This window comes from Talpa occidentalis, unplaced genomic scaffold (assembly GCF_014898055.3).
Source record: "Talpa occidentalis isolate TD23 unplaced genomic scaffold, MPIMG_talOcc4v2.1 talOcc4.5, whole genome shotgun sequence".
Classification (NCBI taxonomy): domain Eukaryota; kingdom Metazoa; phylum Chordata; class Mammalia; order Eulipotyphla; family Talpidae; genus Talpa; species Talpa occidentalis.
This window is the reverse complement of record NW_023604861.1, coordinates 67,814,148-67,839,936: the sequence shown is the minus strand read 5'-3', so window position 1 is coordinate 67,839,936 and position 25,789 is coordinate 67,814,148. Positions and strand designations below refer to the sequence as shown.

The following is a 25,789-nucleotide window of genomic DNA, read 5'->3' as shown; positions in this document are numbered from 1 at the left end:
TCTTAAATGCTGTCTCAAGTATTGCACAAGACCCATTCCTCTGTTCATTCCTTCTTACTTACATGTTCATGGAGTATATTTTGGGAGTGTTTGTGGGCTCTAGCAGAAAACTATCAGGTACAAAATTGGGCTGTGCTCATTGCCTAAAACATTTTTCTTCCCGGTTTAAATACAAGACTGACCCAAAACAAATCCAATTGTTCAAAGAGCACTAAATAGACATGAAAATAGTTCTGATCTCAAACTTGAAATTGTTTAAAATACAAGCTAGTTTAAGAGCAGCATGAAAAACACTAAATTCATAATTTGTGCAGTATATATTGTACAGTGTAACATTATCCAGTGTTTTTAGGGTTATGTTACACCAAAGTATTTATCTTAAATAGTAATTGTCACTTCTAGTAAAGAGTGTCCTGTGGGCCTTTATTACCTATCTTGAGTCCTGGAACATGTCCTTAATTTTGGCCAGAATGTAACATGCTTAAGAAACAATTGGAAATTATTTTCCCTTATGAAGCTAAATGTTAAGGATTTGGACAAAGTGTGTATATTTATTTATACATAATGACCCTGTACATAAAGACTGTTCACAAATAGTTTACAATGTCCATCTCCTTGTAACCTGGATAGAACTGGTATGACTTTGAAACTTAGGCAGTAAACTCCTTAGTGTGAAGGAGCTTACACTTTCTAAGTCCAGTGGGCCAAACTGGACTCAGAAAGTGTTCAGAATCTCATACCTTTTCAGAGCATTGACCTGTTCTTCCCTGAAATTTTGATGCCCCTAATTAATATCTAGGATATATGTATTTGCTCTGTAACTACTGATTCTCTTAAATTATGTCATACCCAGTGTTTCTTAAAGAAACTGAATGAAAAACAAAACTGAACTTTGCACATGCCTCACCCCATCCCCTTTAAAATCCTCAGTCACTTTTGGTCTGCCTCAAATATGAAGGATATGTAAGTAACCAATTAGGGACACCTCAGAATTCAAGCCTTTGCTGGCTGGACCTAAAACACAGTTAAATGCAAAGTGTGGCACACTGTGACTATTAGACCAAATGTGGCCCACGAACTTGGGATGACTTTTTACATTTTTCATTTGGTTTTTGTTTTTGTTTTTTTAATTTTTTGGTTGAACAAAAAGCTGTATACACACACACACACATTTCATGACATGAAATTCACACTTCAGTGTCCATAAATAACAGTTACACTTACTTGTGCATGTTGTCTATGGTGGTTTGTTGCTACAGTGGCAGAGTTGAGTTGTGACACAGACCTGTGTGCCAGCAAAAGTGTTTTCTGGCTGACCTGGTCACTAGGTCCCAGTCATGTGCTAAGATAAAGAAACCTTAGATCTTCTCTGTTGTTCCTTTAATTACATATCTCCCCTCCCTACTCCTTTCCTAGTTAGATTTTTTATCCCTGGATAAAATCAGGGCCCTGTCAGTCTTTTGAAATGAATGTGAACAAGAAAATGTCCTTTGAGATTTGTATCTCTGTGAGGTTAACTGAGTGCAGCAATAAGAAGTTCCTTTGCTGCCCTTTTCCTAACGTATATGAATAACTAGGACTAGAAGGAAATGCCAAGAAAAGTAACCTTTAATTTCTGTTTAGTAAAGAAACCTTGTGAATTTGTATCTTTCTAGATAAGTATGTAATCACTGAAGTAGTGGGAATGTCCTTGACTCGCTTGAGAGTACAACAGCGCTGAAATCACGTGTTCCTGAATAATACATTGCCATTGATCGAGGCCTGTTAGGACTCAGTCAATACATCCTAATGTCACAGTTTGCTGTCCTTGACTCAAACAAGTCAGGGCTCTGAGTTCATTTGAGATTGAAGTAGGTCCACCTAGCATGCGCATTTCTTTACATACCTGTTTTGCAATTTGCTGTTTATTTTTTTGCCTATCTTTTGGCTAAACAATGTTTGAGTGTTAGATAACTAAGGAGGAGAAAACTGCAGCTTTGCCATTTTTATCTGTTCTCATTATTTAGTGATTCAGTGAAAACACACTTAATCTTCCTAGCAATGAGCTTATCTCACAATACATACCAAATATGTCTTCTCTTTGGTAAGAGAGTTATCAGTTTGCCATTGTTGCTTACTAAAAGGTAGCAGTGTTTTCTAATATAAGCAACCACTATGCAGTAACCTTTTAGAAAGCAACACATAAACTAATAGCTCTAGTGTAAATGCATGTATGTGTGTTTATATATATGAGGTGGAATAGACAGTCATGAGAAAGGAGATTATACCATTTGTGACAAAATAGGTGGTTCTTGAGGGCATTATGCTAAGTGAGATAAGTCAGAAAAGAAAGACAAATATTGTATGATATTTATATATGAAATCTAAAAATAAAAATGAACTTGTGAAAATAAGAGAATGGTTTTTATCAGGGGCTGAGGGCAATAGGGGAATTGCAGACTTGTTTAAGGGTACAAATTTAAACTATTAGAGATAAGTTCTGGAGAACTAATGTACAAAGTAGTGACTATAGTCTATAATTCTGTATTAAGAACTTCAAAGTAGCTAAGAGATTAGATCTTAACTGTTTTCAACACAAAGTGGAAATTATAATTATGTGACAAAGTATTTGATGATGCTATTGTAATCATATTGCAAATATAAACTATTAGAACACTTGTGCAACTCAAACTTGTACAATTTTAATGCCTGTTATAGTTAATTAAAAAAATAAAGAGTATGATCCGTAAGTATTCATATTGTAATAATTTATTTTACAGGCACACACCTTTCATCTTCCCACCCCCATTAATAAAGAGGATTGACCAGGACCAGAGGCCTCACCTCACTCTTTTACATTTCCATTATCTACCCCAGTGCCTAGCAGGTTATCACTATTCAGTATCTATACCTCATTGAATGAATAAAGGAATGAGAAACTAAAGTGACTTCCAGATACCTCTTGTTTTAAATTAAACTCCTTTTACTCTGATTACTTTTCTAGTCTTTGTTAACTTACACTTTAAATATAGCACACACTGAGAAGCCTCAGAGAGGACTGTATCCACCAAAGTATAGATCACCATCATTTTGTTTTCTTTTTCAGTGGCTTGGGAACTTGATTTTCTAAAGGGAAGGAAATATGTTTTCTTTTCTGTCACCTACACTGTTTCTGTATAGTTGAAAGGAGTATATGCTGAAATTCAAAAATAGCAGTTAATGCTTAAAAATTAGGTATGTTAAAGGAATAATTAAAGTGAAATGTCTTTAGATAAGGATTCCTTTTTTATTTTTCTGTACTGCTAAGAGGCTTTAGTAATGAACCTCAGCTTTAGCAGAATCAATTTATAAATTTGTTGTCAATATACATAAAATATTCTGAATGACTCACAATGCCAGCTACTAAGATTTTAATCATTATCATTACTTTCCTATTGGTTTAAAGAAATAGAAAATCTTGAAGTATCTGTTATAAATTCCTTATAAAAACAAAAAAAGTAGCAGTTGACTTAAATTTGGGCTTTACCTACATTACTTTGGATAGGTACTATTTTTTTTTAAAGATTTATTTATTTATACAAGAAGTGGGGTACAGGCCAGATGTATGGGAGGGTGAGAGGATTCACCAGAGACAGTGCGGTGAAGAGAACAGGCAGACTGACCAAAATACACTGCTGAGGGGAGCAGCGGGCTAGACAGGAGAGGTCCGTCGCGCATTGTGAGTTTCTCCCCGGCCAGCTAGGATCGAACCTGCGCTGCAGAGGCTGCGGACAGCTTCACAGTGTGGCGTTCAACCGCTTGCACCACCAGGGAGGCCCAAGGATAGGTACTATTAAAATGAAGCAGCTCTTTTATATATGTATGTGTGTATGTATATCTGTCTTAGAGATATAGTCATTTGCTGTTTATTTGTGCAACCCAACAGCCATTCTGTGATTAAAACAAACTTTTACTATAACTATTCTTAGAGAAAATCTCTAGAAATGATTATTAAATATCTTATGTAATTATAAAACTTTTAAGTCTTTTAGTGATTGTGTTAATTTCATAGATCATCTGTAACATAGTTCACTAATTAGGTGACTTCAAATGAGTATCTATCATCTCACAGTCTGGGGACTAGAAGTCAGAAATAAATGTGTCGGTGGGGCCATGCTACCTCTGAAACCTGAAAGGGAGAATCCTTCCTTGCCCAGGACCTTCTGGTGGTTGCTGGCAGTGCTTAGTGTTTGGCTTGTTGTGATAGATCATTACCCCATTGTGACTTTTGACATCACATGGCCATCCTTTTCCGGTGTGTGTCTTATTTCTGTTTCTCCTCTCTTTTATAAGCACACCAGTCATATTGGATGAAGGGCTGCTCCATCTGGAGTATGACTCATGTTAACATGTATCTTAATTGTGACTGCAAAGGCTATTTCCAAGTAAGATCTTTTTCACAGACACTGAGGTTAGGGTATCAGCAGATACCCTTTTAGGGGGCAGAAAATCAACCCATAACACTGGTCTGTTCATATTGTAGTATATAAAGGCTAAAGATCATTCTAGTGTGCAGGGTTTTTTTGAGGAAAAAAAAAGGTTTTTTTGAGGTAAACTAATAAACCTCAATAAAGTACATTTTTAATGTCCAGTTTGATTAATGTATAAGCCATTGTATGGATATATGCTTTCATTTTTCTTGGGTGAAGTGACTGGGTTATTTGGTAGGTGTATTTTAATTTTTTGAGACATTTTCCAAATACTGTTTTGTATTCCCACTAGCAGTGTCTGGGAATTCTGTTTTCTCCATCTTCTCACCAACATTTGGTATGGTTAAAAAAAAAAAAAAAAACTGCAGTTTACACCATTTTGTATCAGTACCTCATTGCAGTTTTAATTTGCACTTACCTAATGACTCATAAAGTTGATTCTAATGACTCATGAAATTTCACTTATTTGCTATCCATAACCTCTTCTGACTATATCTTTTGCTCCTGTTTTATTGAGTTGTTTCTCATTGTATTCAGTTGTAGCAATGCTTTATATGTTCTAGATAGAAGTCCTTTGTAGATAACATATTTTGCAAATGTCTCCTCCCTACCTGTGGCTTGTATTCTCAATCTTTTGAGAAGCAAACGTTTTTCATTTTGTTGGCTTATTTTTTTTTTTTTTTGGTTAGTTTGTGATTTTTGTGTCCTATTAGGACATCTTTCCAAAACCCACAGTCCATGAGATCATTAATAAACTTTTTCCATATAAACTCATTTTTAAAAATCAACTTGACCTTTCATACCATTTATTGCTTCCTGCCTATCTGGAAAATACTTCATAGTCCCATGGAATCTTCACAATAATCCTGTGAGATATGGCATATTCCCCCCTTTTGACAGAGAAAGACAAGGACTCAGACACATGGTAATTTGGGCAGGTAGAATTTGAACTCAGGGCTGTACCTAATTATGTTTTTATATTGAAAGTGTGAGCCTTTAATGAACTTAAGCTTCTTAGGTTGTAGAGTATGATGTCTTACATGGGAATTCTGAATATACTCTTTTTTTAAGATTTATTTATTGATGCATATAAGAACCGGGGTACAGGCCAGATGTGTGGGGGGTGAGAGGATTCACCAGAGACAGAATAGAGAGCAGAACAGTAAGATGTACTGAAATACACTGCTGAGGGGAGCAACGGGTGAGTCAGGAGATGTCTGCTGCGCCATGTGGATTGCTCCCTGGCCTGCTGGGGATCAAACTCATGCTGAAGTGGCTGCGGGGTAGCTTCATAGGCTGCGTCTTAATCCCATGCACCACCAGGGAGGCCCCATCTGAATATACTTGATCATGTCTTAACGGTTAAAATTTTTTAAAAAATACTTATTTTTGTAGAAGAACTGGAGTAAAGGCCAGAGGTGCAGGGGATAAGAGGAGTCTACGGAGACAGAGTAGGGAACAGAACAGGCAGACTGACTGAAATACAAGTGCTGAGGGGAACAGTGGGTGACACAGAAGAGGTCTACTGTGCCCTGTAGGCCAGCTCCCTGGCCAGGGATTGAGCTCAGGCCATAATATTGATAGTGCTAAGACTTAACTAAAAGGTTAAAAATTCATTGAACATAAAAGTTAACCTGTTATGCTTACCTGTGGGTAATAAAGTTAAAACAAGTCTTGTGCTGCTTCTTCATAGATGCTTGCCAGAGAATATATAGGTTAAAAAAGCTAAAAAATTCATGTTTGAAAATGAATATATTCCTTAAATTTGTATATCCAGTTGTAGGGTAAATGTTTGTCAGGCTTTTCTGCCCTCCGCCATTAAGATTGATAATGGATCCCTGCGGTCCTGAATGCATGCCTGATAGCGGGCACCTGGAGTGGGCTGTGGGCATACATAGGTGGGTACACCTGGGCTTAGAGACTGGGCTTATAAGGGTGGCGTCACAGGGACACCAGCAGAGTGAAAGAGAGACTGGAAAAGGACCAGCAGAGAAGGAGCGGCCACGAGAGAGAACCAGAGAGCTCAGAAAGAGTGAGGACTCGCTGGAGGCTGGGAGGCCTGCCAGCCTCCTAGCCCCCCTGGAACCTTTGCCTGCTGTGTACCTGGTAAACCCAATAAAAGCCTGAAAAAGCTACCAAGGGCTCCAGGACTCCTTTAACTGTCTGCTTGGATCATAGAGATCCTGCTCTGTGCCCATCCTGCCGCCACACCAGATTTTTATATTGCCTTAAAATATGTCCTCCTGCCCTGGCATTAGTGTGATGGGAACCAAACTGGGAAGCTACAATCAATCTTTGCATATAGGTTTTTATGTTTGACAGTTGGTGCTGCCATCTTTAATTTTTAATTCTAATAGAATTTATTGGGACAAAGCTGAAATTCTGGTGTTTTGGAAAATTTCAGTAACAACTCCAGATGCTAGAAAGCTTTTGTTTCATAGTGTAGGGGCAGGAAGGGCACAGAGCAGGATCTCTATGATCCAAGCAGATGGGTAAAAGAAAGTTCTGGAGCATTTGGTGGCTTTTTTTAATTGGGATTTTACCAGGTACACGGCAAGAGGAGCAGGCCTCCCGGCCCCCGGCAAGTCTTCACTCTGTTTGGGCTCGCCGGTGTTCTCTCGCTGTCATTCTCTCTCTCCTGCTTCTCTTTCATTCTAGTCTCTCACTTGTTCTCCTGGCTTCCCTGTGACGCCGCCCTTAAAAGCCCAGTCTCAGCCCAGGTGAACCCACCCACATATGCCCACACCCCACTCCAGGTGCCCGCCATCAGGCATGCATTCAGGACCGCAGGGATCATCATTAATGTAATGGCGGGAGGGCAGAAAAGCCTGATAGTTCTTACTATGTGTAGGGTAAGTGAAAAAGTAACAGCTGTAATCTTGGAAGTATCAGATATAAACTGATGTTCTATGTATTTAAAAAAAATTTATGAAATTATACTGAGTTTAAAAGATGTATTTGGAATCATCCTTCATGTAGCAGTCAACAAATATATTTAAAATGGATTCAACTGGAAACAGGCTATTCAGCATAAATTGTCATTTTGGATCTTAATGTCAGACTTTGTTTAAATGTTACAATGTAAGATTATCAGTTTTCTGCATTAGTGTGTGTAGTGCCAACAACCAGGGGCAGAATGGGTAAAGGAGAATCCTGTAGCCCTCATTGGCTTTTAATGATCTTTCTACACCATTTGTAGTGCAGCAACCAAGTGCAGGGCAGACAAGGTGGGGGCCAGAGGTCAGGAGGCTGGCAGGCCGCCCCCGGGAATCTTCGTTCTTTCACTCTTTCTGGGCTCTCTGGCGTTCTCTACCGCTCTTTGCCACATGATCCTCTGCCACCCTTATATGCTCAGCCTCCTGCTCAGACACCCACTCGTGCACACGCACACATGCTCCAGGTGCCGCCATCAGGCGCGCGTGTAAGACCACAGGCGTGATCATTGATGCTAATGGCGGATGGGGGGAACCTGATAACGTCCATTTACCCTAGAGTGTGTAGTTCATGACTGAGCATAAATTCATACTCTATATTCATTATGATCCTACTATGTGCTAGGGAAATGGGGATATATCAAGTTAATTAAAACAGAACTTTCATTATCTACTAGCATTGAATGTACTATATGGTCAAAAAACCAGATTGGGGCCTCCCCGGTGGCGCAGCGGTTGAGCGCTGGGTTGCGAAGCTGCTCGAAGCCTCCGCGGCGCCGGTTCGATTCCCGGCTGCTCCCCAGCCACCAGAGGAGGGTCCCACATGGCGCGCAGACCTCTCCTGCTGCCCGCTGCTCCCCTCAGCAGTGTACTTCGGTCCTTCTGCCTGCTCTGCTCCCCGCTCTGGCTCTGGTGGGTTCTCTCACCCTCCCGCGCTTCTGACTGTACCCAGTGCTTGTATAAATAAATCTTTAAAAAAAAAAAAAAAGAACAGATTGTATGGTAAGGTAAAAAACTATCAGGCCTTTCTGCCCTCCCTCCATTAGGACTGATGATGGATCTGTGGTCCTGAATGCGTGCCTGATGGCAGACACCTCGAGTGGGGTGTGGGCATGTGTAAGTGGATACAGCTGGACTGTATGAGGGCGGCATCACAGGGACACTAGCAGAACAAGAGAGCGGAACAGCAGAGTGAAAGAGAACAGCCTGCAGAGAACCAGAGGATACGAGAGAACACCAGAGAGCCCAGAAAGAGTGAGGACTCGCCAGGGGTTAGGAGGCCTGCCAGCCTTCTGGCCCCCGGGAACCCTTGCCTGCTGTGTACCTGGTAAACCTAATAAAAAGCCTGCAGAAACCACGGAGGGCTCCAGGACTCTCTCCTTTACCGGTCTGCATGAATCCTAGAGCTCCTGCTCCGTGCTCTTCCTGCCGCTACACAGATACACAGAAATTAAAATGTATTGTAGGGTCAGGAATGGCCACAGAGCAGGTTTTCTGATCCAGCAGACCGGTAAAGGAGGAGTCAGAGTCCTCAGTGGCTTTTGCAGGTCTTTTATTTAGATTTATCAGGCACATGGCAGGCAGGGGGACTGGGGGGCTGGGAGGCCTGCAAGTCTTCACTCTATCTGGGCTCTCCAGCGTTCTCTGCTCCTCTCTCGGCTTCCGTTCGTTCTTGGCTGCTTCTCGGCTTCTGCTGGCGTCCCTGTGACGTCACCCTTATAAACTCAGTCTCTCAGCCCAGGTGTACCCACTTCAGGTGCCCGCCATCAGGCATGCATTCAGGACCACGGGGTTCCCTCATCTATCCTAATGGCGGGAGGGCAGAAAAGCCTGATACTTTTTACCTTACCCTACAATCCACCCCCTCAGGGTTTTCTGCCAGACAGTATACACAAGTCACATACGTTTCTCTTGGCAATAGAACACTGTAGTCATGGTCCACAAAAACAAATAATATACATCACAATAGAACAACAAAATACATAAAATACTACAGAACACAAATAATTCCAGGCAGGGCACCAACCAAGTGGCAAAACACAATTATTGGCACCAGCAGATGATCCACCAAATCTGCTGCCGAAGGCACTGCTCATACGAGGGAGGGGAACCACTCACGGCATCTACTGTAACACACCAGGAGCCGTCAGGCTTCCTGGCCTTCTCTGGCTGTAGTCTCAGCTACAAGCCACACAGCATCCACCCCCAGGATGCACTAGCTCTGGGACTGGCGATTCTATTCTGTTGGGGGTAATCGCCAACCCTCAGGATTTCTGTCTGCTGTTGCTCCAACACTCGGCTTTCATAGCCACCAATGCGACACACAGACCCCTGCACTCAGGCCAACCCACTGCACAAGCACATGGGTCGGGGATCCAAACTCTACATGCGGCCTCGCTTGGGTCCTCTCTTCGGCTTGGGCTCCACCCCAAGCCACATTCCCCACCCGTCCCCCAAGGATGGGTTCCTCAGCTCCTCACCCTCACTCAAGAACGAGCAGGGCATCACCCACAGGTGATTTTAAGAGACTCATTGGTCTTCAGCATACTTAGGCTGCTTAACAGCCGCTCAGGGCTTCTCAACTTAGCACCAGCTTTTGCCTTCTCAAAATTGGTTTTTTTCCTCTGCTTAGCTGCTGGGCAGTACACAGGCTGCTTTTGGCCACTGAGGCCCACTGGCCACCCCCAGATTCCCAAAAAACTTAACTTGCCAAAGTTCCTCCTCCTCCTTGCGGGATTGTCAGTCCAAATCCATCAGTCCAAGTCCATCAGTCCAAGTCCGTTGGCCTCTCCCTGCATCAGCACTGGTGAGCTCCGAACCATGGTCCTCTCTTTCCCAACGATTCTTGCTGCCTCAGGGGTCATTGGCTGGTCCTCACGGGCGTCTCCTCCTCCAGGCGAGGTCTTATCCCGTAGCTCCCGGACCTTGTCCACCTTCTGTGCCGCCATAACGCCTCCAGTGCTGGCACAGGCAAACAGTCTGCTACTCCTCAGTCCCTCCAGGTCTTCGGGGGGCCCCATACCCATCTGCATGGATCATCTTGCCGACTTAACGCCAATTGTAGAGTCAGGAATGGCCACGGAGCAGGTTTTCTGATCCAGCAGACCAGGTAAAGGAGGAGTCAAAGTCCTCAGTGGCTTTTGCAGGTCTTTCATTTAGCTTTATCAGGCACATGGCAGGCTGGGGGCCTGGAGGGCTGGGAGGCGGGCAGGCCTCCCAGCCCCCAGCAGGTCTTCACTCTATCTGGGCTCTCCAGCGTTCTCTGCTTCTCTCTCTGCTTCCGTTCGTTCTTGGCTGCTTCTCGGCTTCTGCTGGCGTCCCCGTGACACCGCCCTTATAAAGTCAGTTTCTCAGCCCAGGTGTACCCACTTCAGGTGCCCGCCATCAGGCATGCATTCAGGACCACGGGGTTCCCTCATCTATCCTAATGGCAGGAGGGCAGAAAAGCCTGATACTTTTACCTTACCCTACAACAGTGTAGAGGCAAGAAGACGGAGCAGGGTCTCTATGATCCAAGCGGACGGGTAAAGGAGAGTCCTGGAGCCCTCAGTGGCTTTTTCAGGTTTTTACTAGGATTTTACTAGGTACATAGCAGGCAGGGGTGCTGGGGGCCAGGAGTCTTCCTGGCCTGACAGCCTCCCATCCCCCAGCAAGTCTTCACTCTGTCTGGGCTCTGGCCTTCTCTCGCGTTCTCTCTGCTTCTCTCTGCTTCTTCATTCAGCTTCTGCTTCTCAGCTTCTGCTGGCGTCCCCGTGACGCCGCCCTTAAAAGCCCAGTCTCAGCCCAGGTGAATCCCATCTACCTATGCCCACACCCTCTCCAGGTGCCCACCATCAGGCATGCATTCGGGACCACAGGGTTCCGTCATCTATCCTAATGGCAGAAGGGCAAAAAAGCCTGATACTTTTTACCTTATCCTACAGTTGGACAATGCAGAGGTGAACATGCAAGCTCAAAAGAGTTCCGAAGAACCTGACTAGACTTTGGTCAAGGAGAGACAAAAATCTTTTGTCAGTCTCCAGGGTCTCCTAGTGGCTGCCTGCCACACAGAGGTGACTCACCATAGAGTCCTAGAGAGAGAGAGTCAACTGACCCAAGACCACTTGTATATAGTTGTGGGGTAAGTGATTTTCAGGCTTTTCTGCCCTCCCGCCATTAGCATTGATGATGGATCCTTGTGGTCCTGAATGCATGCCTGAAGGCAGGCACCTGGAGTAGGGTGTGGACATGGGTAAGTGGGTACCCCTGGGCTAAGGCTGGGCTTATAAGGGTGGCGTTACTGGGACGCCAGGAGAGCAGAGAACGAGAGCGAAAGAAAGGAGCAGAGAAAAAAAGACCACAAGAAAATGCTGTAGAGCCCAGATAGAGTGAAGACTTGCTGGGGCTGGGGGGCCTGGCAGCCTCCCGGCCCCCCAGCACCCCTGCCTGCCGTGTACCTGGTAAATCCCTTCCGGCCCCCCAGCATCCCTGCCTGCTGTGTACCTGGTAAATCCCAATAAAAGCCTGCAAAAGTCACTGAGGGCTCCAGGACTCCTCCTTTACCCCTGCTGCTGGATTAGAAAACCTGCTATGGCCCTTCCTGCCACCACAATAGTGCATAGAGAATAAGAACTGCTCCCAAGCAGTGTTAGATGTTGATGTGTTGTTAAACCCACCTGCTTTCTCTGCACTCAGAATCTTTCCCTGAATCATCTCATCTCTGTCACTGACCACTGTCCTTGAGATCCACTTGTCCCTGTGTGAATGGACAGAGCACTGCAGTGTCCCTATGTGTGCTTTACATCCTGCTGTATTGCACCCTGATTTCCACTTCCATTTATTACCTTATTGCTGGGCACCAGCTGAAGCATCTAATCTCAGGAGAGCATGATTTGAAGTGACATTTCCCCCACCCACCCACCAAATAGACACATAAGGGTCTATAATTTTGCATAGTGGGGTTTGAGAATCTCTGCAGTAAGTTCCCCTCAAATTCACTGTATTATGTTACACCCCAATGGAAATAACCTAAATGTATACCGTGGATATAGGCTGAAGAATTTATGGATCAAATTATATGATATATGGAACTTGCTTGTCAAAGTATTTTATAGTTGAACAGGTAAAACAAAATGATTGTGATTAGTAAGTTTTGGCATTGACTGATGGGCTGGATCACATTCATTTTACTACTCTCAGTTATTTAATATGTGTGCTAAGTCTTCAGTAGTCAAAGCTAAAAAATTTCTTGATATGTATTATGATGACTGGCACAATTTTAACCATTCCCTCTTACGTAACTATCACATTATAATTTATCATTTATTTGAGTTATCAGGGTTGTGCCTCATCCAGACACTTGTATCAATAATCAGGTACATAGCAGAGCACCAGACAGTTTCCCTCTGCCGTTAGCCACATGCCTGTTAGTGGCATGTAAACCAAACCAGAATTTCAACCTTTGTGTCTCTGGTATTTGGAGGTTGGTAGGAGGAGAAGGGAAAGAAGGGAAAGAAATAGGAACCCCACAGGAGCTTAATCTAGGATGTCTACCTATGATAATTATCAAAGTTTTCACAGCTTTTGTTGAAAAAGAATATCTCCTTAATATTGCTTGAAAGTGAAATTCTCAAAATGTAGAAGAAAGATTGGATTGAGAAACAAGAAAATCTCAATTTACTGCTAATACCTCCATGGGCTTTATTTTTATAAAAGGATTAGAGCAGGGAGTCAGCCCTATAGTCAGGAAGGGCTGTAGCCCTATAGCCCTATAGTCAGGAAGATTTATTTTCAGTTTATATTAAGTAACTAAGTGTTAAAAGACATGTGCAAAAAAACACACATGTGTATGCTTCAATTACAAAAGTATCTGAATGTTCGGTGAGCCTCCTTGCTGTTGTTCCCCAAGCTTTTTTTCTTGGTTCTGTCTTGTGCCTGCCGGCCATTTTCCTCAATTTTTATCCTGTATGGAGATTGAGAGGTGGGTAGATAATGAGGAAGGGGAAGAGATACTGAAGTTATATATCATCTCTCAAAGGCTTATTTTGTGGCAGAAATTGTTAGATCATTATTGTATGATATTTTAGATTTTGCCTAACACCCCCCACTGCACCCAACCCCCACCGAAAGTATGGAAGCTCAAAACATGATGTTGTAAGCTTGGAGCCTCATGTTCAGGCCCTCAAGTGTGCTTTCTTCAGCATCTGTGACCATACTTCTGGAGAAGTGCACTCATGTCAGTGTTAAACTGTACACATGGTCCTTTTCACCACAAATTTTCTAAAATTGAGGGTCTGTTAGAAAGCAGATTGCTGTTTAATTATTATTTAACAAGAGTAATATGACAAAGGGAGACAGGGATGGCCATGACCAAGAAATAAAGTGTGTGTTGTGTAGTAAGGCCCTGTGCTGCAGAGTCACCAGGGTCTGCTGCCAACGAAGCTGCCTGCCACTGATTGCTTCTGACTACCATGCTTGCAGGAGTTGGACACTGAAGAAGCTCTGTGTGCAGAAGGAAGCTGGTGCCAGAGAAAGCCCTGCACCCAGAATCTTGGCAAGGGAGCATTGCCAGGACCAAGATGCAAACCCCTTTCCTCCTGGATATCTTAGCGCCCTCTACTGAAAAACCCCTGCACCGGCTTGCAAAGAAGACCACTTTCACAGGGCAGGCAGTAACTCCACATGGGCATGTTAAAGCTATCCCATTGACCCTCTACCCAGCAAATGAGTGGGTCTGTCTATCGTCATATTTACCAATACTTTTATATATTATGGCTAGATTTATAGAATGGCTACTTGAGAACTAAAAGAATTTAATAAAAAGTTTCCTGCCTAGCCCAATAAACTGCTTTCAAAAATCCAGACCTCATTCTGTGACAGAATGATGAACTCTTTGGGGAGAGAAAAGAGCTTAGGGACAAAAGCTAGAAGAACACAAGGAGTATGCAGAAGACAACTAGGAGAAACTGAAGCCCTAACTGTGTTCTGAACACCATTGCTTTGACACCAGCAGGCAGGAGGGCTTCCCTACAATTTTACATCATTTCCACATCTTTAGATCATATTTGAGAAAAAATCTGAAACAATTCCTTGACTTTCTATTAACTTCACAGAACTCGAAGTTAATCTTTTTTAAATTAGGGGGAGAAAGTCTATTCCTCCACTTATTCCTGTACAATTTTTTTTTTTAAGAGTTATTTATTTACTTATACAAGAGCTGGGTACAGTCAGAAGCGGGGGAGGGTGAGAGAATTCGCCAGAGTGCTGGGCTGCAAGGCTGTCCGCGGCCTCTGCAGCACCGGTTCAATCCCCGGCCGCCAGTGCGGGTCCCACATGGCGTGACAGACCTCTCCTGCCACGCTCGCTGCTCCCCTTAGCAGTGTATTTCGTCGGTCTGCCTGTTCTGTTCCCTGCTCTGGCTCTAGTGAATTCTCTCACCCTCCTGCGCTTCTGACCGTACCCAGCGCTCAACATCTGCACCACCAGGGTAGGCCCTCCTGTACAATATTTTTAAATGTTATTTAGTGCGGTAGAAAATACATGAAAACATGTTCCATGTTAAAAAGAAAACAATTGGCAATGAAAGATGCAGATTTATATTGTAAAGGGTTATTTTCACTTGACCTGAGTAACATGTTTTATTTTTCTCTCCTTCCATACTGAAATTCTTGGTTTTGTTTTTACCTTCTCACTGAAGAAAGTACACTTAGTTACAAAATTAAAAACTCCCACTGACTTCCTTTAGCAACTTAGCTGAAGGTCAGTGTTCAGTGAGATAGCCCCTGGCTTAGTCAGAACTAAAAAAAGAATGTAAATCAGAGCCAGAAAGTTTGGTGCTGCTGGCACCACAGCCATATAAAATCATAGACACACTACATGGATTTCCCTGTTAAGCTGGGCTTTTAACACTTTTGGCTGAAATGCTCTTGTTCTATATTTGATATACAAGGCTTCCTCAAACTTGTATGTTTGGTCAGGTACAATACAACTTTTCAGAAAGATGTCTAAGGGTGAAATATGTGTTAGTATTTGGCAATGTGAAAAACATGGAGAAATGATTTGAAAAATGAAGGAACTGCTACAGAAGTGTTTTCCAGCAAAGATATTTTAGAAAACTCAGAGAAAAAATTGCCCAACCTATGAAAAAGAATTTTAAGAATGTTTTTTCAGTTGACCAAACACTGTTTATTTGAGCAGCTATAGGGATACAGTGAGAAGAAATTTGAGAGAGAGCTTGTAGATTTCAAACTGCAGTGAGCATAATTAAGTGTGTTAACTTTCCTGAGAAAAGAAAATAATGATGGATGCAGTTGTCTGAGTTTTGGGGGAGGGAACCCTTGCCCAATCCTGTTTTATAACAACTTTTCAAAGAGATTCAGTTTAATGGATCCAAATAGAAAGATACAAAATCAAAAAATTTTTACATTAAGGAGCTTATTGTGTGCTTGAGGTGATAAGGAGCACCTTTGCAGTACACTACACAATGTTAATGTTTTTTTTTAGATTTTTTTATTTTTATATTCCCCATACAATTGCACCCCCATTATTTTGGCCCCAATCCCTCCTTTTTTTGGTCCATTTGCTTATAGGATTGTTTTCCAGCCTTTTCCTTTCAGTCTGTGTTTATCTTTTGTGGTTAAATGTGTTTCCTGGAGACAGCAGAAGGTTGGGTTTTGTTTTTTTTAGCCTGCTACTCTGTGTCTTTTTATTGATGTTTAATCCATTTACATTTAGAGTTAATATTGATATGTTGGCATCTGTGTTTGCCATTTTGTTTATCTTTTTTGTGATTTTATTCCTTGCTTTATTCTGTTCTTGTTCATTCCTCTGTTGGTTTTGGCTTTAGGACTTCTTGTAGAATTTTTTGGAGTGGCGGTTTAGTTGTAACGAATTTCTGGAGTTTCTGTTTGTCTGAGAAGGTCCATATTTTTTCTTCGCAGAGGAAGGAGAGCTTTGCAGGGTAAAGTATTCTTAGTTGGCATTTGCTGTCTTGAAGTTTGCTGAATATGTTACTGCATTCTCTTCTTGCCCATAATGTTTCTTCGGAGAAGTCTGAAGTTAACCTGATTGGTTTTCCCTTATAAATTATCTGTTTCTTCCCTCTTGCCAGTTTCATTATTTTTTCCTTGTCTATGACTCTTGCAAGCTTTACTATTAGGTTAGGTGTCTTGCTGTAGTTTTCTTTTCATCGTGGTAATTGAGAGTTCTTCTCGCTTCTTGTATGTCTATATTCATCTCCTTTTTCATGCTTGGGAAGTTTCTTCAATTAATCTCCTTGAATGATTTCTCAGTTCCTTTGTCTCTCTCCTCACCTTCTGGAATGCCTATAACTCTTACATTTCCTCTCTTCATGGAGTCTGATAATTGTCTAAGAGTCTCCTCATACTGCTTCATTTGCACTTCTCTCTCCTTTTCTCTTTTGGCTCTTTTTATTTCTGTATCTTCGATAGTACTGATCCGTTCTTCCATTTCATCAATTCTGTTTTCATTGCTTTTCCCAGAGTTCTTTATCTCCTCTAGTAATCTTTTTATCTCCTTCATTTCTTTTCTTTCTTTTCTTAAGGTCTCAATTTCATTCTTCAGTTTTTATTTGTCTCAACTCATTTTTTTCCTTTTTCTTTCTGCTTTTTAATCAGGATGATTATTAATTCTCTATCTGATAGGCTGAGTTCTTCCATGTCATTGTTGAGCTCTGGTGACTATATTTCTTTTTGTGGTGTGTCCTCCTCCAGGCTTGCTTGGTTATTTATATTTTTTCTTCTCCCTGTTGTTTGCTTTCTAATTAGTTCTATGCGTTGGACATTGTGCCACTGGTGTTGGCAGGCATCCCTTTGGAGTCCTCCTTTAGGAGTGTTGGAAACTGTTTACCAGACTGAGACCAGCACTGGTAGGCCAAAACTCCACCAGGGTATTGATGCTGTGTTGCTGGGCACTGTCCCTTACAATTCCCTTCCTCTGTATTTACTCAGTTCCAACAGGGAATCAGCTAGTTGGTGATTTTGTTGTGGTCACGAAGTGGCGCCAGAGACCCGTACTTGCTGACCTGTGCTTTTTCCCAGTGGTTCTCTTAGTAGTGGAGGGGGTGGCGCGGAGGAGAGCACCTCAACACAGGGGATCTTATTCAAGCTGGGTGTGTGTCTGCCCAGTGTTCACCAGCTGCTGTGCCTGCAGCTGTGTGGATCCCACGCCCTGAATTCTGTTCTCTAGCTCTCAGTTCCAGGGCTATCAGATCCAAAACGCTGGCTGTCACCCTGTGCAGTGCACGCTGTATAGCGCGTCCCATGCCCCAGATCCTGTGCCTGGCTCCGAGTTCCAGGATGGGGTCTTGCTCCATGCCTTATTTCCCTCCTTACCCCCATTTGCTTGGCCCACCCTCTCTCAGAGCATGAGGGTGTTTCTGGGATCCCTGATTTCCAATTATAGGGTCTTGGTGATTTTTTTCTGGTCGCTAGGTGGCACCAGAGCTCTTTCCTAGTGTCCTTCCAGAACTTTTTTTTTCTCCCGTGGGTCGGGGGAACAGGGTGGGAATGGCGTGGAGCACCTCAACGGCATGGGGGTGCTGTGTCTGCCCCGTGCCCTACCGTCGTGGATTCCGCACCCCGAATTTCATGCCCAGGGTCTGTGTTCCAAAACCCTCAGATCAGGACGCAGGCTGTAGCCCAGTTCAGTGTCCGCAGAAATGGCGCCTTTTGCACCCTGCTCCCATGTCAAGGTGCCTGGTTTCTGATTACTCAATGAGGGACATTCACCTCAGTGAGGGCTCCCGCATGTCTGCCTGCAAGCCTAGGTCACAGGCGTGGGGACCTGGGCAGCCATGATCTGCGTATGCTTTTCAAGCGCACGCTTTTCCACACAAGCTTACTGGCTGGCCTTGGGCTATTTGTAGGTTTCCTCGGAATCTTTGTTTTTCTCTAATGGCGCCTTACAGTGTTAAATCTTAATGAAATTTTACTCACTCACTGAATAGGAGAGTGAGCATTGTAGATTCTAAATAGGTTAGTACAGGCTGGAATGCTCAAAGCTTCTTAGAGAAGAACTTGAGTAGGAATGTGAGGATTGGATGGGTTTCAGGTTGAAAAAAGTTGGGAGAAAGGGGGTTGTGTTCATCCAAAAAGCTTCATATCCTTTTTGGATCTGCCCCCCAGTACTGGAAGTGTTTGCTCATCACTATTAAAGATACGATTAACGACTCTTCTAAATTAATCTCATTGCAACAATCTTGTTTTTATTTAAAATCATATGTATGTATATGTATTTTAAAATGAACAGACATCAAAATGTTAAAGTGCTTATACAAGGTGGCAGAAGTATACAATTCTCTGCCTATTATAAAATTTCTATAATATTCTATATTATATTTGGGCTGATGGGTATGAGGAAATTAATTTATCAAACAACAGTGCAATCCAGTGATCCTGGATTGGTCTCACATTTTTGAGACATGTAGAACTTACAGAAATGTAGACTGCCCCATTGTTTAAGTCATGTTTTCTGCTCTTAATTGATTTTGCCTTTTTCCTACATATTTTGCTACTTTCCCAGAGTAATTTTGTGTTTTTCTTTGTTTAGTGGGTTGCCTTGTGTAGCACCAGGGTAGCAAGTTGCAGGGAGCAAGTCAGCTCTGTTGTGTTACATGGAGAGGGGACGATGTCACAAATCTTTCACTCTGTTCTTTTTTCTCTACACTTGATTCAGAAGCAGATGTGTGCATCTCAGAGTATCATGGAGAAAGAGGAGAATGCTATGATGACTTTTATTTCAGTCTCTCTTCTTTACCTTCCCTAAACTCTCTGTACTGCACAAGATGAAGTCTTTTATGGGTGGGTATTTCTTTTTTTTAATTAATATTTTATTATATATAATTCTTACATCATTTTTCATTTTTGCACAATGTATACATTATCATTTTGGTTATATTCCCCATACAATTGCACCCCCCCTTATTTTGACCCTAGTCATTCCTCTCTTCTTCCCTCCCTTGCCCCCCATAGTGTGTCTCTGGTTTATAGTTGCTTGTTGATTTTGATTTTTACTTTGTATTAATTAGTGTTTTTCCTGGCCCCTTTTTTAGGTTTTCTGAATTCCTGCTATGAGTGACCACCCGGTATTTTTCTTTTTCTTTCTAACTTATTTCGCTGAGCATGAGCCCTTCTACCTCCATCCATGTTGCTGCAAACTGCATGTATTTATCTTTTTTGATTGCTGAGTAATATTCCATTGTGTATATGTACCACATCTTCTTAATCTAGTCATCTATTTTTGGGCATTTGGGTTGTTTCCATAGCTTAGCTATTGTAAAGAGTGCTGCTATAAACATAAGGGTGCAGGTGCCCTTTGGAATTAATGTTTCTGTGTCATTTCGGTAAATACCTAGGAGTGGAATTGCTGGATCATATGGAAGCTCTATGTTTAGTAGGTCAAGAAATCTCCACACAGCTCTCCATAGTGGTTGGACAATTTTGCACTCCCACCAGCAATGCAGGAGAGTTCCTTTTTCTCCACAACCTTGCCAATATTGGTTGTTGCTAGTTTTTTTAATATGTGCCATTCTCACTGATGTAAGATGGTATCTCATTATAGTTTTGGTTTGCATTTCCCCGATTACAAGTGATGTTGAACATTTTTTCATATGTCTGTTGGCCGTTTGCATTTCCTCTTTGGAGAAGTTTCTTTTTAGTTCTTCTGCCCATTTTTTGACTGGATTATTTTCTTTGTTTTTGTTGAGTCTAATCAGCTCTTTGTAGATTTTTGTGATCAGTCCTTTATCATTAGTGTTGTGTGCAAAAATGTTCTCCCAGTCAGTGGGGTTTCTCTTTGTTTTGGTTATTGTCTCCTTTGCTGTGTAGAAGCTCGTTAATTTGAAGTAGTCTCAGCTGTTTATCTTTGCCTTCACTATCACTGCTTGGGGCGATGTGTCTGTGAAGATGTCTTTGAGGTGCATGTCATGTAGTGTTTCGCCTATATTTTCTTCTATGTATTTTATGGTTTCAGGTCTTATGACTAGTTCTTTAATCCATTTTGAGTTGGTTTTTGTGCATGGTGTGAAGTAGTAGTCAAGCTTCATTCTTTTGCATGTAGCGACCCAGTTTTCCCAGCATCTTTACTGAACAAACTTTCTTTGCTCCAGTGCATATTCTTTGCTCCTTTGTCAAAGATTAGTTGACCATAAATCTGTGGGTTTATTTCTGGATTTTCTGTTCAGTTCCATTGGTCCGTGTGTCTGTTCTTGTTCCAATACCATGCAGTTTTGATGATTATGGCTTTGTACTATAGTTTGAAGTCTGGGCATGTGATACCTCCATTCCCTTCTCTTTTTTTGAGGAGAGCTTTGGCTATTTGGGGTTTTTGGTGCTTCCATATGGATTTCATCAATAATTGTTCTATTTCCTTGAAGAATGTCATTGAAATTTTTATTGGAATAGCATGAATCTGTATATTGCTTTTAGAAGGATGGCCATTTTAATAATGTTAATTCTTCCAATCCATGAGCAGGGGATGTCTTTCCATTTCTTTGTGTTTTCTTCTATTTCTTTTAACAGTGTTTTGTAGTTTTCTTTGTATAGGTCCTTTACCTCTTTTGTTAGGTTTATTCCCAAGTATTTGATTTTTTTTGTTTCAATAATAAAAGGGACGGTTTTTCTGATTTCTTCTTTAGATTTATTGTTTGTGTATAGGAAGGCTACTGATTTTTATGTGTTGATTTTGTATCCTGCCACTTTACTGAACTGATTGATGAGTTGAATTAGTTTTTCTGTGGAGTTTTTGGGGTTTTCTATGTATATTATCATATTGTACACAAATAGTGATAGTTTGACTTCTTCCTTCCCTATTTGGATTCCTTGTATGTATTTCTCTTGTCTTACTGCTCTGGCTAGGACTTGCAGTATTATATTGAAAACCAGTGGTGAGAGTGGACATCCTTGTCTTGTTCCAGATCTTAATGGGAATGCTTTCAGCTTTTCACCATTGAGAATGATATTGGCTGTGGGCTTGTCATATATGGCCTTTATGATCTTGAGGTATGTGCCTTGTTTCCCGAGAATTTCAAGGGCTTTTATCATAAATGGGTGTTGTACTTTGTCTAATGCTTTCTCAGCATCTAATGATATTATTATATGGTTTTTATATTTCTTTTTGTTGCTGTGTTGGATAACACTGATTGATTTTCGGATGTTGAACCATCCTTGTGTCCCTGGAATAAATCCTACTTGGTCGTGGTGAATTATCTTATGGATACATGATTGGATTCTGATAGCTAAAATTTTATTGAGGATTTTTGCATCCGTCTTCATTAGAGAGATTGGCCTGTAGTTTTCTTTTTTTGTGTTACCTTGTTTGGTTTTGGTATTAGTGTAATGTTGGCTTCATAGAACATGTTTGGTATTATCCCTTCCTTCTCAATTTTTTTAAAGAGTTTGTGAAGGATAGGCACTAATGTTTGGTAGAATTCATTTGTAAATCTGTGAGGTTATGGATGGGTATTTCTTGGTTAGTAATGTTGGAAAGTACTTTTGAGATAATCCAGAGAGATTTATTTCCTAAGAAATAGGCCACTCAGAGGGCTGACAATACTTGTTAAATTGCTTAAGGTTGAGTAGCTGAACTGTTTATTTGCAGCACTTCATGTCTATTGCAGCAGAGTATTTTTGAGCTGTAGAGCGATTCCAGGCCCTGTCTTGGTCACAGAGCCCTTGTGGCCCCAAGGCACAGCACTGTCCCTGGGGGGCCTCTGCCTGTTAGCCCTCCAGTGGCCACCCTTTTGCCTGTGGTCTTCAAGAATAAATCCAGGACAGTGTTCCTTCTGACACCAGAGAAGAAACTTTTACCTCACCCTCTTTACTGTCTTTAATTGTTGGTTTTAAGACTAGAAACATGGGGGGAGGGCCTCCCAGTGGCACAGCAGTTGAGCGCGGGGCTGCAAAGCTGCCTGCAGCCTCTGCAGCGCCGGTTCCATCCCCGGCCACCGGTCGAGGGTCCCACATGGCATGCAGACCTCTCCTGCCGCCCGCTGCTCCCCTCAGCAGTGTGTTTCTCAGTCTGCCTGCTCTGCTCTCCCCTCTGGCTCTGGTGAATTCTCTCACCCTCCCGCGCTTCTGACTGTACCCAGTGCTTGTATGTATGTACAAATAAATAAATAAATAAATAAATAAATAAATGAATAAATAAATAAATAAATCTTAAAAAAAAAAAAAGACTAGAAGCATATCTGCTAGCCTTTCAAAAATTTTCAATCTGAAGTGGAGTTACATTTCACTCATTTTCCTTATGAGGCATATGAACACTTTTCTGAAAATAGCACAAGGTTTGGGATACTATAAGTCTGTTTCCACCTCCAAAGATAGTCTTTAATTTTTCAGTGAGTCTCATTTTGAAGGCTGTTAAAATCAGGTGCAAATAGCCTTCACTGGTTACAATCTTTTCTTTTCATCTTTGTTAGGTGATGAAATTTTTCATTTAACCTCTTCATTTATTTGTAAACACATAGAGGCTTTGCCCTGCTTTGATCAGGATGCAGAAAAGCAACACCAATACATGCATTCAACAGATGTGCAGTTGTCTTCATTTTAAGTTAGAGACGATGTGCACCATACTTCTCTCATGCTCTTGCCCCTATTGTAATAATTTCTTTTTGCTTTTGCTGTCAGGAATTAGGAAATAATTTTGTCAAGGCGAAGATGACATATTAATTGCAATTCCATTTCCTTTTCTGACCAAACTTTGTCTCTTTCCTCACTGTTTAAAAGAAAAAATAAAAAAACAACCACAGTACATTTGTCCTGGAAGCTGGGAGATGAGAAAGAACTTTCCAGCTTCATTATCTTTGCATGTATGTCATGATTGTTTTGTTTTTAGTTTAGGGGGAAATCAGATTAAATTTTCCACTTGAGTGGGATAGAGAATCAAAGTGAGAATAATTTATTTTGCCATATGATAACTTAACCAGACCATTACAACAACTTGAGTAAAGCTTTTCTTTTGTTTGAAGTTGGGAAAACTTCATTCTGATAGTTGTTATTGACAAGTGCTTGGTTTAAGTCATCCATGTAATGTAAATCTATCTGTGGAGTGAAGTAAAACATTTACTAGCACTCCCTTTTTCCTATAATAGGGTTTTAGAGGCAGTTGGTTAAAATGTTCAGCCTGATTTTTAAAATCCACAAAGATGAAATGTTTGGTAGTAATATGCAGATTTCAGTTGTTGCTATTTGAGAAATTTTTTTAATCTTTTTTTTTAATATTTATTTTTATACAAGAACTGGGGTACAGGCCAGACGCGGGAGGGTAAGAGGATTTACCAGAGACAGAGCGGAGAGCACTGCTGAGGGGAGCAGCAGGAGAGACAGGAGAGGTCTGCCATGCCGTGTGTGATCTCCCTCGTTGGCCAGGAATCGAACCCGCGCCGCAGGGGCTGCAGACAGCTTCACAGTGCTGCACTTCACAGTGCTGTGCCATGGGGGAGGCCCCTATTTGAAAAAATTTTAATTTAAAAAATTTAAACTGCCTTTGGAATTTTGTACCTGTGCTCATGATTATACCTGGTTTTAAGTGTTTGAAAATAGCTGCAAATTGTTTTTTTTTTTTTCTTTTTTCAAATTCTTAACTGATAAGGAGTGAACTAGACTGATACTCTGAAGCCCTGCAGCATTCTTTACAGACATTAAAGTGGTCAACTTAGGGTCCTCCCCAGTGGTGCCGCAGGTTGAGTGCAGCCCTGTGAAGCGGGTTCGATTCCCAGCCGGCCAGGGAGATTCCCACATGGCGCAGCAGACCTCTCCTGCTGCGCCCGCTGCTCCCCTCAGCAGTGTTTTTGATCTGTCTGTCTGCCTGTTCTTTCCTGCTCTGTCTCTGGTGAATTCTCTCACCCTCCTGTACACTAGTTCTTGTATAAATAAATAAATCTTTAAAAAAATATATGGTCAGCTTAACATCAGATACATTGTGTGTGGTTTGGCATCAAACAAACTGTTAGTTGTACTTAGCCAGGGGGCCAGATCCTCCTACTACGGTAAAGTTTATGCCCTCCCCAAAATTCAAACCTGGGGAGCCTGATTCACAAAGGTGATGGCATTAGAAGGTGAGGAAAGTGCTTAGGTTATACTTAGGTGGAGTCCTCTTGGACAGGGTAAGTGCTTTTATAAATGAGGTCCCACAGAGATCCCTAACCCCTCCACCATGTGAGGACACAGTGAGAAAGTAAATGCAGGGACTCTGAACCAAGAAGAAGGGAAGAGAGCCCTCATCAGAACCTAACCATGCTGGCACTTTGATCTTGAACTGGCAGCCTCTAGAACTATGAGAAATAGAATTGCGCTATTTAAAAGACACCCAATCTGTGTTACTTTGTTACAAGCAGCACAAGTGGACAAAGACACTGCACGGAGGTAATTCAGTAAATGACAGAGTTTAGCACACAGTAGGTGACCAAAAAAATGTTGAGTTTATCAAATATAATTCTCTCTACTCTGGATGAATTTAAGGGAAGTTTGGGGTTCAGACCTGTCCTGTTGGCTCTCTTGATCCATATAAACCAAGGTAATAAGGAGGACTAATCAGCTTATAGACGTTCTTGGGAAGAACTCTTAAGGAGTCATGAATTAAGAAATCCTAGGTCTTCAGAAAAACCCACCTAACAAGCCCACTGTTGAGACAAGACTAGCTTTTTCAGTGTTTTTAAAAACAGCTTTCCATCCTATTTCAAGGGCTATTTTGATGCTACTATAGTGGTAGTAGTGATTTCAGTCAAGGCAATTCAGATAAATATTATTTTCATAGTTAGAATCAACGTTTTAAAGGATTGTTTGCATTTCTCAGAATGACTTACTAAGTAACAAAAATGGCTTAAAGGTAACAAAATGCCTGTATATCAAACTTCAGCAATGGTATTTATTTGCCCTCTGTCCTCTTGGAAAAATAACCCACTTTCTTTTCACTCTGCTCTATGGATGGTAGTAGGATAAGAAAAGTAATTCACCAACAATCTCACCTGAGCACACAGTCCTTTTGAGTGAATAGTGCTGCTTAACCTTTCAGTGGTTGCATGGTTTAGATCCTTACATACTGGACACTGAAGTAGAAATCTGCATTATGATATGCCTGAATAATAGAAAAACCCATCTTTATTCATAGATTGTCTTCCCAACAACATCATATGCTCATAGAAACAGAGACTGTGCCTTTATTCACCTGTTTATTCATTCAACAAATACTCTGTCCTGCCCACTTTGGTCTGCTGCACATAATAAAAGTTCCTTATGTTCAGATATGTTGTAAAGTAATATAAGCAAACGGTGGAATAATGTGAACAATACTTTTTAAAGCAACAATAAAACTTAATGGAAAAGCTGCTAAAGAAAGGGCAGCCCATTGTATTGCCACAGACCCCTAAAATAACTGTCTACTTAATCAACACGGCTGCCGTGGTGGGCAACG

At 41.7% G+C, this 25,789-nt stretch overlaps 1 protein-coding gene across 3 annotated transcripts in view; it reads left to right on the top strand.

The window, feature by feature from the left end:
- LIMS1 (LIM zinc finger domain containing 1) overlaps window positions 1–25,789 on the top strand; it is a 148,259-nt gene that overhangs the window by 85,482 nt on the left and 36,988 nt on the right. The window contains exon 1 of one of the 3 annotated variants that reach the window (XM_054701401.1): window positions 16,273–16,319. The exons of the other annotated variants lie outside the window; for them this stretch is intronic. The gene's annotated coding sequence lies outside the window, so the exon portion shown is untranslated. Of the gene's footprint in view, window positions 1–16,272; window positions 16,320–25,789 lie in introns of those variants that run through there. 3 annotated transcript variants of the gene reach the window in all.